Source organism: Euphorbia lathyris, chromosome 8 (assembly GCF_963576675.1).
Source record: "Euphorbia lathyris chromosome 8, ddEupLath1.1, whole genome shotgun sequence".
NCBI classification, from domain to species: domain Eukaryota; kingdom Viridiplantae; phylum Streptophyta; class Magnoliopsida; order Malpighiales; family Euphorbiaceae; genus Euphorbia; species Euphorbia lathyris.
Window position 1 is genome coordinate 7,244,733 of NC_088917.1, and position 17,275 is coordinate 7,262,007.

Below are 17,275 nucleotides of genomic sequence, written 5' to 3' on the forward strand. Positions count from 1 at the left end.
ATCCCACAAAAAAAATATAAATCAATTCAGGATGTTATCCCGAATCGATGAGATTAAATTGCACAAATTAATTAAAAAGCTCTATTTAAATTCATAATAAATCGCGTATATGTTATAAATATATGATTCAAAAGTAAAGAAAAAATCTGAATTTTTAAATCCTAAACCTTGAACTCCTAATAAATAGAAGCCATATTCATAACACATTTAAAATACTTATTATTAAAATTCATATTTCCTTTTATCATATATGTAAATTATTGGAAAATTTTGAATAAAATTATATATTAATTTAAATACCAACAAACATCTCCTTTCATGAACAGTCGTGTCCATTGTGTACAGTCGTGTTCGTACGTAAACAGTCGTGTCTGTCATTGTACATCTGTCTTAACAAAACTGCTAACCGTATGTGAATTTGATAATCCATTCTATATAAATAGAACTCGAAATTTACTATCGAGGACATGGACATATTATAGTCGTGTGGTTGCTGCTGATTATGGTTGAATGTTCATAAGGGGTCTATCCACTCTCTGACAATGAGTAATTAACATCCCTCAAAGTGTTAAATACGGTCATTACAACATCTTAATATAATAATATAAAAGAAGATTTCTTCCTGGAAAAGAAAAGAGCAGAAAGAAATTAGAAATGGACAAAACTATGGAGCTTTTGGATATTTAAGAAATACAAAGAAGAATGTCCCATTTCATAGGATAGCACATCCAACAATATTTGAAAGGAGGCTGGAGAATTTATTTAGTAAATTCTCAATTCCTTATTGATCGCGTGCAGTACCTACCACGAAGGTGCACACGAGGCTTTGCATTTCAATATGCACAGTAGAATGATCCATCACAAGTGTAAGATTATTCAATCGCGATTTTCAATTCGTGAATTCAGGTTAATTAGTTTCAGTTTTAATAATAATTTTATACTATTATTATTGTTTCTATTTCGTTTGTCTTTGACTAACAGAATATATTTTTTCCAAAGATATATGCGTACAGGAAAACTTTGATAGATTGTTTTGACGAATAGAGTATAATTGAAATATTACAGACTGGAGGACAACTTTATATATATAGTTTATATTCATGTTATTAATTATCTGTTATATATGTATCTATTTGGTTAAATAGATTATGATTTTCTGATTCTAACATAGTTGGTTTGGATTTCAGGAAGAGAAAGTTGTTAATTACTGTCTTGTCTCTGTTTGAGATTAATTGTCTTTTTGGCATGTGTTGGTACATATGTTAATTGAAGATGGATCTAGTTTGAAGAACATAGACACTTCAAAGGTTTTAAGCCTACTTGTACCAGTGACAACGTGTTAGCCACAACGAAAGTTTAGAAAAATTCATTGGTATGAATTTTAAGACTTGGTGATAAAAGAAAATATGTTTTCGTTAGAGATGATGATATGCGAAAATTTCATATTGATATTCTCACTCGTAAGGGTGGATTTACATTAAAAATGTGAAATGTCATAAATTAACAAATCTGAGCAGTGATGTTATCTAGCCGAGTTAGACGCTGGTAGATGAATATTAGTTGGCTAGATTTAATTTATGAAAGTCACTAAAAATGCAGAAATCAAATCACCTTAAAATAAGTACGTCACAATGATGGAATCGAAGAATAATATCATATCAATTGGTGAATATGCGGTATAAAAAGCTTCTGAATGATGAACTCGGTAGAAAAGCTTCCGTGTGATAACACCATTAGTCAATTATCTCAATGAGTGTCGTCCTAGTTGATTTTATAGAATCAAAGGATAATACAGTGGATCCGCTAACCTAGAGGTTAAACCAAGATCAAATTGAAAAATCATCGGAAGGAATGAGACTAAAGCCCATAGAGAAGAGGCGTTATGTGAAGAAAAACCCTACCTAGTTGACTGGAGATCCCAAGATCTAGGTTCAAAGGGACAACCTAATTGCATAAACCTTGTGCGTTCATTGTGAGGGTTAAACCATCGTCCATTCCTAGATGTAAACAGTGACACCAACGGAAAAAGGTTAAGCCATATGCCTTTAATGACATATTGTGCGTAAGTATTTTGAGCAAATAAATCACCTATGTCAGAGTGAAGCAGGGTCGCTTCGATGGAGACTAGTGTGGAGGCCTAGTTCTCTTAAACTCTCGCAGAACCAGGCGATGTTCATGACCATAACGAATATAACCATGAGAACCATACCGTGTTATGTTGGTATCTGTGTGGGGTATATCATCGTTTACACAAACGGCAGAATAGTTCAAAGACACCGCGTCTACTAGTCAGCCAGTAAAGTAAATATACTTTCACAAGGGAAGGTTCAAGGCACATTAGCTACCTATCCTATGCAGATATCTCCTGTAGAAAGTTATCACCATTTCATAATCGTCTCGTTTCTAATTTTATTCATGTGGGGGATTGTTGAAAAATTTTGAATAAAATTATATATTAATTTAAATACCAACAAACACCTCCTTTCATGAACAGTCGTGTCCGTCGTATATAGTCGTGTTCGTACATGAACAGTCGTGTTTGTTCGTGAAAAGATATATCCTTTCAAGTTTTATTTATACAGAATGGATTGTCAAATTCACAGACGGTTAGAGAAAATATTTCCTGGAATTTTTCTTGCTCTCTGTTTGCTCATAATGTTCTTGTTTTCCTACTCCGGTGATAACTAGGCTACACACGGTTTGAGTTCACTTGTGTAATCTGTTGTATCCTGGGAGACGATCGTCAATAGCGACGACATCTGTCTTAAAGAAACTGCTAATACAGGCCTCAGATTTGTTTAACTCTTTTCTTTTCATTTCTAGTTTTACTGTTTGTATATTTTTCTGTGTTCCTTTTGTTTTGAGGTTAATCACATCCAACATTTTTAAAACATACATAACCGTTTGTCTAACATAAATTTGATTGAATTTTAGTATAATTAAAATAATATTGTATATAGGTTATATATACAAATTAAAATTAAAATAAATAAATAAAATCTAAAAGTCCAAATCGCACGAGATTTGAATAATAGAACCGAGTAACCGTCGTTTTAATAAAAAAATAAAATAAAATAGCAACTAATAAAACTTGTTATATCGCAATAGTACTATAGATATGTCGGGTGGGGTCTTCCTTACATGTAACCGGAAAAACAAACGCAAATCTGTTTGTAGACCATCCTTGCAAAAATAAAATTGTGAGTCAATCCAAACAGATAGGGCGTCCAATCACACATGTAGACATATTTCCAAAATATGATTGATTAAGATCCAAAATATGATTGATTGGGCTCCGAAAAACCTAAAACGTGAAGTACGGAACCAGCTGGCCACACGCCCGATCGGGAACTAGGATGCGGCAATCACACCTGCACATACATTTATTCATTTTCTTTAAAAAAAATTGAATTACATATTCAATTCACCTCACATATTCAAATTCACCTCATATATTCATGTCTGTGGACTGGTTGATGAACTTCGTAGGAACGATTTTCTTAGGTCATCACGAGTGTAGTGTGCCTTCTATAGACATACATGAGATATTAAATGCTGATCGAAAGTGGGCTTGGCACGGACCTCCTACAGACCTAGTCTAGAGTCTATTTATTTAATTATGTTTTTTTGCTCTCGGGGTTAATAGTAGATTTCCTATTATTATAAGTTCAATAATAAGCGGATCCATTTTCGTTATTAAAAATAATTAGCAAGGCAACGTTTAACAAGAGATAAGGGAGTTTTCCACTTATTTAAAGCTTTCGGTAATGACATTTGGTCTTTTAGTAACAAATTTTCTCATTACTAAAAGCCATTTTTTTGTAGTGGAGTTTTATCGTAAATAAATTAAGCCGATGCATGGAAAATGTGTTCGTAATACATCTGCTCTTAATAAATAAGTTATATAATCAAAATACATATGTTATAGCTTTAGTATATATTATCTTTACAATCCGTCAAAAAAATATATATAAATTGATTCAGGTTGTTATCCCAAACTGATGAGATTAAATTGCACAAATTAATTAAAAATCACTATTTAAATTCATAAAATATCTAAAATAATTCTCATTAAGATTCAAAGTTTCTTTTTGCATAAATGTGGTATGTGTGAAAAATAAAAATTGGATTTTAATTCTATAAATATGATCGCGTATATGCTATATACATGATTCGCAATTAAAGAAAAAATCCGAATTTTTAAATCCTAAATCTTAAACTCTGAATAAATAGAAGCAACGTTCATAACACATTTAAAATACCAAACGGAATAAGATTCGAATCATAGAACAGAGTAACCCTCCTTTTAATAAAAAAAAAAGCAACCAATAAAATATGTAATATTGCAATAGTACAGATACGCCGGGCAGGGTCTTCCCTACATGTAACCGGAAAAACAAACGCAAATCTGTTCGTAGATCATCCTCCAATCACATATGCAAACACATTTCCAAAAGATGATTGATTGCGATCCGAAATACCCAAAACGCAAAATACAGAGTGATCCAATCTCATATCACATCTGGGTGCGGCAATCACACCTACAGACACATTTATTCAAAAAAAAATTGAAATTTGAATTACATTGAATTAGCTTTACAGAAAAAGAAATTAATATGCCACTAATCAATTACCAACTTGAATTCGAACATATACAATTCACCTCACATATTCAAATTAATCTTACCAAACATGTTTTCTCCACACTTGGTATAATAGATCAAACAACAATGGAGAATTTCATTGAGGACACTTTACGAACACAATGTCTAGAGCTCTTCTCACTGAACCATGTTTCTTCCAGCCACTCCTTCCTGGTATTGAGGATGATTTTGTAAGCCAAACTGACTACCTTTCTCTCTCAATTTTTCATATAATCCAATTATTTGATTATCATTTTAATTTTGTGTTTTTGCAGTTAATTCCAATTGCTTTCTTCAAGTACTTGAACGGACAAGTATGTGAGAAAGCTATGCTGAGAAGCCAAAAAGGGAAAAATCTTTGGCCTGTGAAGATCAATGGAAGACGATTTGGAGATGGTTGGAAGGAGATCAGATTTTTAATGTTATGGTTTTTGACCGCACTACTTGTGAGAAGGAATATGCTCCTCCTACTGCTCTAGAAGAGGAGGAAATTCATGAAAATTCTAACGGTGGTAAAAATCGGTTCTCTCTGTGAATTTAAGTTCATTTCTCAATTCCATATTGTTATTGATCATCTGAGTCTATATCTTATGTTTGATAACCACTTTTTATAAACCATTTAAATTGTTAAATTAAGTTAAAATTCACTTAAAAGGATAAGTAAAAAATTTTGATTTAAAATTTGTGCTTAACACGATAAGCTATAGGCATTTGATTGTTTTTGAACCAATCTACTATTATGCGTTACAATCAAACGTATTTCGCTTTCCTCTTCCTAATATATATTTTTTGGGTAAATTAAACACATGGCGACTGAACTTTACCCATTTTCACATTATGGCCACTCAACTTCATTTTTTCCCGGTATGGCCACTGAACTTTACACTTTTTAAAACCGGTGGCCACCGATCGTTAACGACCTTAAAATGAAAATATCCAAGAATTAAAGTTATTCAAAGCTTTGGATTTTTTATTTTTAGCTGTCAATGATTATTTTGAGGCGTTAAGTGGCTACCGGTGTTAAAAAGTGTAAAGTTAAGTGACCATATCGGGAAGAAATGAAGTTCAGTGGCCATAATGTGAAAATGGATAAAGTTCAGTGGCCATGGGTGTAATTTACCCTTTTTTTTTTTTGCAATTTTTATAGTTTCATTTTTTTTTTATAGTATTTATAATATTGTATCCAATTTTTTTTGGGTAAACTACACCCATGGCCACTGAACTTTACCCATATTCACATTATGGTCACTGAACTTCATTTCTTCTCGGTATGGCCACTGAACTTTACACTTTTTAACACCGGTTGCCACTTAACGCCTCAAAATGTCCATTGACGGCTAAAAATAAAAAATCCAAAACGTTAATGTATTTTAAGGAACTTTAATTCTTGAAAATTTTCGTTTTGAGGTCATTTAGGTGTTGTTTGGTTAGGAGAGAAAACGATCGTTAACGGTCATTTTGAGAAATTAGTGAAAATTGAGTGGCCACCGGTGTTAAAAAGTGTAAAGTTCAGTGGCCATACCGAGAAGAAATGAAGTTGAGTGGCCATAATGTGAAAATGGATAAATTTCGGTGGCCATGGGTGTAATTTACCCAATTTTTTTCTTTTTTTAGAATGATTGGATAAATATCAAAAGATAAAACTATATATATGGATAAATAATTTATTAGGCCCTATTTTTTTACGTAACATACTGTTTAGTCATTCTATTTTAAAAAACACATTATAAGGTTCATATATTTTGTCAACATTAATCATTTGATCATTTTGTCTATTTTTTTAAGATTTTGAACCAAACATATCTTAGCTTTCAAGTCAACCATAGTATTAATCTGTTATTTTCTGTCTGTCTGTTTATGCCACATATAACAGTTAAAAGTCTAAAAAATAGATAGAAAGACCAAAGGGTTAACAATAACAAAGAATGAGGACCTTATAATGTGTTTTTCAAAATAAGAGGACTAAACAGTGTTTTAGGTAAAAGGTAGGAGACCAATAAATTATTTACCCTATATATAAAAGGATAAAGTTGTCCAATTTAGTGTTATATTTTCTCTTATTAGAGTTATCAAACAGATTGATAATATCCGGCACTTAATTTTCAATATAAATCAAACATTTAAAGTTTAACACTTTCAGCTTTTATAATGTTCAACACTTAAAATTCAGGACTTAATTTTCAGCACTTAAATTTCAGTTTTATCAAACAACACATAAGTGATAAAATGAAACAAATTTAGCAGGCGACAGAAGTAGGGGTGAACACAAAAATCCACAAAACCGAGAAACCGAAACCAATGGACTAGTGTACGGTTTTTAATTTTAAAAATAGTGGTTAATGGTTACGGTTACGGTTTTCATATTCTAAAAACCGCGGTTAACCGAAACCAACCGAATTCAATTAAGTATATAAAAACATATTTATTTATATGTATACATATCATTATCCCACTCAAAATAAATACATGGATCAATAGCAAAAATTTAATAAGAAACACTAATTATTTCTAGGGAAAAGTACAAAAATAAACCTTGTGGTTACACCCATTTTCGAACAACACCCATGTGGTTTAAAAGTTTGCAAAGTGGTACATGTACTTCATTCCGTTAGCAAACACATACCAAATTGACTAACGGTGTTAAAAGTCGAAGGGAAAATAGTTAATTTGGTCGTTATATTTATTTATTTTTATAAATTGACCACATGATTATCTAATTATCACAAACAAACCCCAAAATAAAAAATAAAAATCAAATATATCATCTTCTCCATCCATCTTTAATTTCTTTTTTTTTCTTTTTTCTCTCTCCTCTCTCTTAATTTCTCTCTCTAAAATAAAGTTATTCCCATCAACACTTGCTTCATCTTATAAGATTTGATGCACATTAAAATTAATGAAATGAATTACAAATAACATGAAAAATAAAAACAAAAACAGATTTCCTTTACATTTAACTTTGGAATAAACAGAATGAAAAAATAGGAACAAAACATAAAGAACTAGTTGACAGCACTGCAGATCTTCCTAATTTGGTCAGCATTTGGATTGAGAAGATTTCCCATTTTGATCATAGCAGTTCCAAAATCAGAGCTGAAAGTAGAAGGGCTCCTGCTATAATCCGACACAATGCTATCAGTAGAGCCTCCACTAAAAAGGATTTTATCAGATTCAAGAAGACCTTTCTTTTGAATCGGATTCTTGAAATAATTGTTATCAAAAAAGTTAGGCGTAACCAGATCAAGTGCAGCCAAATTCCCATCACCGCCCGTCGTTGGACAAGCCCAACGACGAGTGCTAGCAAAACCAGCATCAATATGGGAGCCATTAGTGTAAATCCTATCACGAAACGTAAAGCATTGAGCTTAACCCAAAGTATGAGCGCCTGATAGAGCAACCATATCTCTAGGACTTAACCCTTTAGTTTGAAAGCGAGAAATGAGCCTATCAAGCCCATCTTTAGAACTAGGCAATTCGGATTCAGCTAGACTTCTACTTGCTGTGGTTGAGTCTTTTCTTCCGAGCAGTACTGTCCAAGACGGACCGCCCACATAAGCAGAAGCAACTCCAGAACATATTTTTCTACTTCAGCTTTTGCAGTTTGGATAACGTTGTAACCCCTTGCGGAATCCTTATTAGGGAGAGTGTTAGAAATATGGGATCACAAACATAAAATAGGGACGTGATTAATCACTGTCCTTAAGGAAATATTAGGCCCCACTATCGATTGCTATTGGGTTTCTGACTAAGTTTCCTCTAGGATTTCCCTAACATAAAATTAATGATAGCAATTTCACTAATTTCCCTATGAACGTATTTGAATAATTAAAACAGTAAGTGAAAAGGTATGAAGGATTGAAGATATTTATAGCCAAAAAACTGGTTGTCAAAATACAGATGTCTCCAGACATATAGATGTCTCCAGACATACAGATGTCTCTAGACAATACAGATGTCTCTTAGACAAAATAAAATACAGATTTCCTTCTTATTCTTTCCATGTGGAATTTCCACAACACCAACATTAAAGACTAATATCTAACAGAGAGTTGTTTGTTCGCTGTCAATGGATGGAGTCTCGTCTAGCAAAATTGAAGCATCGCAGCCTTGAACAAAGCAGTCGTGGAAGTGGAGACCAATGAGAGAAGCAGACATTCTTCGTTCTTTGGCTATGGCGTTTCTGATTGATGTTCGGATTGTGGTCAGTGCATTTGGACATGATGTTTCGTAAAAATTGGAAGTGAGTTGGGCATGGCAATATCCAGTGCTCAAAAGCACAATTTGGATCTAATAAGATGAACACTAAGAGAGAGAAATTAAGAGAGAGGAGAGAGAAAAAAGAAAAAAAATTAAAGATAGATGGAGAAGATGGTATATTTGATTTTTATTTTTTATTTTGGAGTTTGTTTGTGATAATTAGATAATCATGAGGTCAATTTATAAAAATAAATAAATATAAGGACCAAATTAACTCTTTTTTGTACTTTTCCCTTATTTCTAGTGACTAAGACTCAACGATGGAATATTTTGTCTCAAATGTCGCCGTACTATCAAATTTATCACAAAGTAGATAATTAGTGAAATTAATATATCTGGATAGCATTAAGTTGCTTTAAGGGGAAAATGCAGTGTCCAATCCATAGTCCGCGTGTATATAATGCACGCACATCTCCCTCTCGGTCGTTAATCTCTTCAACTCGCCATGGACCCGTCGTTCCACTCATAATAAAAATTAGAACTTTTTTATTATTTTTATTTTTATTTACTAATGATTAGAAACCGAAATAAAATGTTAACCGACCGAAATAATTGGTTAACCGATTAGTGGTTAACCGAATTTAGTGGACTAGTGTATGGTTATTTCAAAAAACCGATAAAGTGGTTAACCGACCGAATTAACCTTAATAGACCGGTTAACCGACCACGTGCATCCGTAGATAGAAGCATTAAACCATTGGCAAAATTTGTGAAATTAGCTCATACATTGCACTACAAATTGTTTGGTTAAATTGTAGGGATTTGTAAATCTTGTTAATTTGGTTGAGTTCTTAAAAAAAATTCAATAATTCAATATAATTTGGAATTTTTTTATTTACGTATTCGAATTGGTTTAAGAATTTTCAATATACGTGCTTAGTTTTTAGCTATAACGAAAAATCTCTAAATTTTCAATAACAGGGTAAATTACACATATGGCCACTAAATTTTATCTATTTTAACATTGTGGCCACTGAATTTCAATTCTTAACGGTATGACCACTGAACTTTACAATTTTTAATACGGGTGGCCACTCAACGCCTCAAAACAACCGTTGACGGTCTCAAAATAAAAAATTCGAAGAGTTAATGGTATTCTAAGAAACTTTAATTCTTAAAAAATTTCATTTTGAGATCATTTAGGTGTTGTTTGGTTAGGAGAAAGTGAATTTTTAGAGAGACAAAGCTCCAAAAAAAGTGATTTTGGAAAATAAAAAATGTGGTTTCATGGTAAATGTTGTTCTGAACAACTTTAATTCTTGAATTTTTCATTTTGAATTCGATAACGGTCATTTTGAGGAGTTAGTTGAAATTGAGTGGCTATCGATATTAAAAAATATAAAATTCAGTGGTCATATCATTAAGAATTGAAGTTCAGTGGTCACAATGTTAAAATGAGTAAAATTCAATAATAAAAGGTGTAATTTATCCAAAATTAACAGTACAATTTGGTTTTAAAAAGAAAAAGTCAAGGAATCAATCCAATTTTAAACTTTTTTTTTTTTAGAAAATTACAAAAAGAAGCCATATTGTTATGCCAAATTTAAAAAATAATCCATGTTGATTTAGAAATTGTCAAACATATAGCATGAGATTTTATCAGTTCGCAAATGCAGTTCGATTAGCCAACGACGTTAATTTTTGCCGATGTGGCAAAAAATGTCGCATGGCTTCAGTGGCGAATTTAGGGGGGTCAAAAGGGGCATTTGCCCTCCCTTCATCCCTAAAAAAAATGTTTAATCCAAAAAGAATAGTTAAAGTGCAAAAATACTGCTAAAGTTTAGGGTTAGTAGCACTTTTACCCCTAACGTCTAAAATAGTGCAATTTTATCCCTAATGTTGGAAACCAAAAGTAGTTTTACCCCTAACGTTCATAAATTGGGTCAATTTGAGAAATAATTCATCAAACTGTCTTCTCGGTCATGAATCTTATCATCTACACTTCACAAATGCGTTATTTTATCAGTAACAGGGATGTGAAAAAAATAAGAAAAAAATATTAAAATATATTGTCTTTTGTACGAATTAAACAAAAAAAATTCAAAAAATTCACCGAATTTATAAATATTAATCTCCAATTTTATTATTAAATTATAAAAAACATTATATTCTTTTTTTTTAGAACAAATTGATATGCAATTGGTGCAAAATAAAGGAAAAAAATAACTGTATGTTATAACAGTGTTTGAAATTGATCCAATTTATCAACGTTAGGGGTAAAATTGCTCTTGGCTACAAACATTAGGGGTAAAATTACACCATTTTAGACGTTAGGGTAAAATTGCTCCTGACCCAAAACGTTAGGGGTATTTTTGCTCTTAACTACAAACATTAGTCTAAAAAAATTTTACATAGAGTTTTGACCCCTCCCTCAAATCTTGGATCCGCTACCGCATGGCTTGAAGAGGCATTTTTCTCATTAGAAAATCGGATGGCCAAATGAAAAGATAAAAAGTCGTCCGCTCTCTCATTACAGCATCATGATTTCGAACTCCAACCCATTCAATATCTCTATAAGTTTGGGAACCAACTCATCTAATTTTTACAAAGAACAAACCAGAATCGCATATGGTGGGTAAATTTCACCTATGGTGTACAACCTTTACCCTAAATCACACTTTGGTGTACAACCTTCAAAATGTCACACTAATATGTACGTACTTAGGGGTGACCTCACACTGTGGTGTATAGCCGGTGAAAGTGACCGGTCAACGCAAGTCAACCCGCCACGTCACCCTTATTTCACTAATTCGAATTAAAAACGTGGGGCCCCTTAGTGTGAATTGACTAAACTACCCCCTTTTTGTTTTCCCTCCCAATTAATCACCTACCCAACTCCCCATACACGTCTCTTCGTTTTCTGATTGAACTTACAACTCCCCATAAACGTCTCTCTCTCTCTCATTAGTTCACTTGCTCGAACCCAGCTCCATCTTCAACTTCCATAAACTTTCGACTTTAAATCTTCAACTTCCAGAAGAAACCCTAAGTTTTATTGTTCTTGCTGGCTAAAGCTAAGAAACCCATATTCATCGCGATCATGTAATACAAGAAGACGTGAAGTAACACTGTTGTTTCCCGTATTCGAACAACACGAGTAAATAATCGAACCCATATCGCAAGACAATGAGAATTTAATCTAGTTCATATTCGAAGACATCAGAGGTAAGTTTATAACTTTTTCTGATTACCTTTCTCGCACTTAATCTAGTTCATCAATTTTTTCCTTCAATAAGCTTTCTCTCTGACGAAAGCTTTTTTACTGTTGTGTAAAATACAACCCATTTAAATACTTATACTTATCGATTTTTGTCATGCAGTGGAAGCCACTTCGTATGGGTAATCGAACATCGAGGGAATCATAGTACATCGGACCATAGTTGTTAAAAAGATTCTGCCATGTCGAAGCCATGTAAGTGTATTTATTATGTTGTGTTTATTCAGTTAATCCCATTTCTTGATATATACAAATAAACTTGTGTTATTGACTGATATGGTTTTAAAATGTTTACTGACTGATGCATTTTAGTATTTAGTGGATGAAAAATGTATATTGACCGATGTATTTTAGTGTTTAATGGATGAAAAATGTTTACTGACTGGTATAGCTTTGTTTATTGGTTACTGACTGATATGGTTTAGTGTTTAGTGTTTATTGGTTTAGTGAATGATAGTGAATATGGCTTTATTGAATAATTTTGACTGAGTTGGTTTATTACTGATTGTGTTTAGTTGGTTTATTGAATGACAGTGATTATTGGTTAATTGAATGATATAGTTTATTTTGATTTTGACTGATTGGGTTTATTGCTGACTGTGTTTAGTTGGTTATAATTGGGATTGAGTTTTTTTGTTTATTGGTTTATTGCCTATTGGATCATTGAATTTATTAGTGAATGTTTAGGTTTATTGGTTAGAGTTTATTTTGACTGAATGGGTTTATTGTTGTTTTGGTATAATTGGTTATAATTGTGACTGATTGGGTTTAATGCTTTTGACTGTGCAGACCCTGAAGATGGATATTTTCCCATCATACTGTATTACAATGGAAGATGGACAAAGCATGGATATGTAGGGGGTAGGGTGTTCGTCTGGGATTTGTGCCACTGGGACACTCTGTCTTTAGTGGGGATTGCTGCCAAATTAGTTAGTTTGGAATGCACATGTGTTTATCAGTATTACTGGAAGCGCTACGACATGGCATGGAGGATGGGTTAAAACACTTGGGCTCGGATGAGGATTGCTATGACATGGCTCTCTGGCTGGTGTTGAGTGTGGGGAGATTAACATATATGTCAAGGAGGTGACTGAAGATGACTTGGTTTGCATTGATGAACCTGAATCAGAAGATGAAGACGAAGATGAATTTGAGTTTATACCAAGCTCTGTTATATTAGAACAGCTTGATGATGATGTTGACTTACCTAAGCAACGGGGCCTAGAGTATAGTGGAAGGAAGATGCTTTTCCTTCAGTACAATAAGGATGATGAAGCACAAGCAACTTCTATTGCTGGTGGTGAACAGGCAACTCCTACTGCTGGTGGTGAACACGAAGCTCCTATTGCACATGGTGGTGAACAGGCAACTCCTACTGCTGGTGGTGAACACGAAGCTTTTATTGCACATGGTGGTGAACAAACGGGTCCAAGTCCACAAGATGAGCAAGCAGGTCAAAGTGTACATGATGAGCAAGCAGATCAAAGTGATCACCAAGCTACAGCTGAAACATTTGATTATGTTAACATAGATGATGCCCCTAATGCCAAAGAAGATGACCATGAAGACGAAGGTACATATGCTGGTGACCATGCTGCTAGGGATGATGAAGGGGACCATGATGTAAGGGATGATGACACAGAGAACCATGCTGCTAGGGATGATGAAGGGGATCATACTGTAAGGGATGATGACACAGAGAACCATACTGCTAGGGATGATGAAGGGGATCATGCTGTAAGGGATGATGACACAGAGAACCATGCTGCTGGGGGTGATGAAACTAGTTCCCATGATGCTAGTGTGGACCATGTTCATGTGGATCATGTTGCTGGGGGTGAACAAAATGCAGCTGCATGAGAAGAAGATGAAGATGATTTTGTTGATGATGATTATGTGCTGGAGCAGGATGATGAAGATCTGGTACAAGGGGTTCAGAATGCCAGACGAGGTAGACGTACGACTGCACCATCTGTTCCCATAAGTGGTAGGGACCCAACATAAAGCTTCAACGTTCAAGACAATTCATCGGAGTACGGGGACTCTAATGTATTATACTCGGAGTCAAATTCTGAGAATGAAGGTAGAACCAGGTACCCAGAGTTCAATGCTCCTAGGGATATGGCAGATCCTACATTCAAGATAGGAATGCTATTTAATGATAACGAATAGTTCAAAGCAGCATGTAGGAGCCATGGCATCAAACACAGATTTCAACCATGGTTCAAGCTTAACACACCTATCAAAGTGGAGGCAGTTTGCAAGGGGATGATCAGTGATAGTGACAAGTGTCCATGGAGAATATATGCTTCAAGGGTGGATAGAAAGGATCCATTGAATCGGACCATGCAGGTGAAGAGTGGCCACTTCCAACATGAGTGTTGTAAAGTACATAAGAATTTTCACATGACGTATAAGTATGTTGGGAGGAAATATTTAGAGGATTTCAGGAGTGATTGTGACTGGAAGATACAGGCAATGATGGATGACATCAGAAGGGAGATGTCCTTGAGCATTGGCAGAATGACAGCTTACAGGGCTAAGTGCTTTGCCCTTGCCATTATATATGGTGATGAGAAGAGCCAATATGAGAACATCTACAGGTATATTTTGTTGGTTATGATTTGCATTGGTTGTTTATACATGTACATGTTGGTTCTCTTATTTTGTTGCTTTTTTGTATGTTCTGTTTATATAGGTATAGGGCTGAGATAATCAGATCCAACCCAGGTTCTACTTTTAGGGGTAGGTGGAAGGAAGGTAAATTCATGGGCATGTACATGTGATTGAGTGCTTTGAAGTCAGCTTGGAAGGCAGGGTGCAGGAAAATTATTTCATTAGATGGTTGTTGGTTAAAAGGTATGTTTGGAGGTCAGCTGTTAGCAGCTGTTGGGATTGATCCAAACGACTGCATCTTTCCTATTGCATATGCCATGGTAGAGACAGAAAGCAAGGAAACGTGGACATGGTTTTTGGAGCTATTGGCTGATGATCTAGAAATTGAAGATAGTAGCCATTTCACATTCATGTCAGATAGACAAAAGGTATAATTGCTTATTTGGATAGTGTGTATTTATTTACATATTCATGATGCATAACTGTGTCATTACATGCAGGGATTAATAGGGGCAGTGGAGATGTTGTTCCCCTATGCTGAACACAGGCTTTGTGTACGCCATATGTACACAAACTTTAGAACGAAATTTAAAGGGAAAGAGTTGAAGGATTTAATATGGAATGCAGCAAGGGCTCCATATATGGCTAAGCATGAGGAATGGTTAAACAAGATTGAATAGATTTCACCTGAGGCAAGGGAATGGCTTAGACAAAGGCTAAGCGAACACTGGGCCAGGGCATGCTTTTCTGAAAGGTAATAACCAATCTATTGTTTGTGATGGATTTTATTTCAATAGTGTAATTTGAATGCTTGTTTTCTATTACAGGGCACAATGTGATATGCTCTTAAATAACTTGTGTGAGTGCTTCAACAAGTACATCCTTGATGCAGGGGATAAGGGCATAATCACCATGTATGAGATGATTAAAGTGAAGTTGATGAAGAGGATCAAGAACAAAGCAGATATTATGAAGAAGAATAACAAGAAGTTCTGTGGAAAGATTTTGAAGAAGATAGAAGTCAACAAGGACTGGGCAAGACATTATGTTCCAACTTACTCAGGTGGGCCTAGAGTTCAAATCAATGGGCTGGGAGAGCAGTTTGTTGTGAATTTAGAAGATAACACTTGCACATGTCGACGATGGCAGTTGAATGGGATCCCTTGCAGTCACGGTTGTGCTGCTATTATAGGCCAAAACGACAATCCAGAGAACTATCTAGCAGATTGTTATTCAGTTGAAACCTATCTGAAAGTGTACAGTTTCATTATTGAACCAACTAATGGCATGGATCAATGGCCCAATGAAGATCCACCGGTTCCAATTGAGCCTCCTTCACCGGTGAAGGCCAAGCGTGGCAGAAGGCAAAGGGCAAGGAGGAAAGAACCAGAAGAAATTGAGGCAGCTAACAAAACTAAATTGAGCAGGAAAGGTAACATGTACATGACATGCAGAAAATGTGGAGGTAAAAACCACAACAAGAGGACATGCACATCACAAGCTACACAATCAACTGCTCCACAGGTATTAATTATGTAATGTACAGTCATATGATTTCTGATAGGGATCTAACTATCATTCATATCTGTTTCTTGTAGTCAAAGAGGGCGAGGACAACTACAAGGCCAGCAACATCACCACCTAGAACTACTGCTGCTCCAAGGCAAGCAACAGCACCACCTACTACTTCTACTGCTGTAAGGACATCAACATCACAGCCCCCACCATCAACATCACAGCCCCTACCATCAACCACAGTCCGTTGGATGATGAATGTAAGTGGTGGTTTTGTTTGTCTAATTATTCCTATGTCACAGTTTATCTCAATTGCTAATATAGATGAGTTGTGCAGGGAACTAGCCAGACAGTTGCCTCGTCTAGTCAACCAACACAGGCAACCAGAGAAAGAAGCCAACCTAATGCAAGATCCTATATTCATCCAGGAAGGGGACCATGTACAAGACGTGCAGCTGCAAATCAACAAAGACCATGGCATTAGAGTTGTTTAGGTTTTGTGTGTAGAATTTTGGTATTATGCTGCAGTGCCCATGTTGGCATAAAACTTAGGTTGGATTTTGATATTTTGTGCAGTGCCCATGTTGGCAATGACTTTCATATTTTGTGCAGTGCCCATGTTGGGTTAAAATTTGGTCTTTTGTGCAGTTGGTCTTTTGTGCAGTGCCCATGTTGGGTTAAAGTTTGGTCTTTTATGCAGTGCCCATGTTGGGTTAAAGTTTGGTCTTTTGTGCAGTGCCCATGTTGGCAATGAACTTAGGTATTTTGTGCAGTGCCCATGTTGGGTTGACAGTATGTTGTAGTTGGTATTGTTTGTTAATGGAAATATATTTGGCAGTTGGCAGTTCGAATCTTAGCAACATTGTTGAATTTGTGTTTTTTAACCAACGTTCTCGTAAAATATGGTAAAATTTGGTATGGATGATACCATGTTCTTTAATCTTCAATCTTGTTTTTTATGTCTTTTTTTACATAATGTTTTGGTATTAATTGGTATGTCTTTAATTTCCAACTCTTCTGTATTATT

General features: G+C 34.7%; 1 pseudogene; it reads right to left on the bottom strand.

Annotated features, from left to right (window-relative positions):
• Nucleotides 1-7,645: 7,645 nt before the first annotated feature.
• On the bottom strand, nt 7,646-11,743 carry LOC136203829 (lignin-forming anionic peroxidase-like; annotated as a pseudogene).
• Between the last annotated feature and the right edge of the window lie 5,532 nt (nt 11,744-17,275).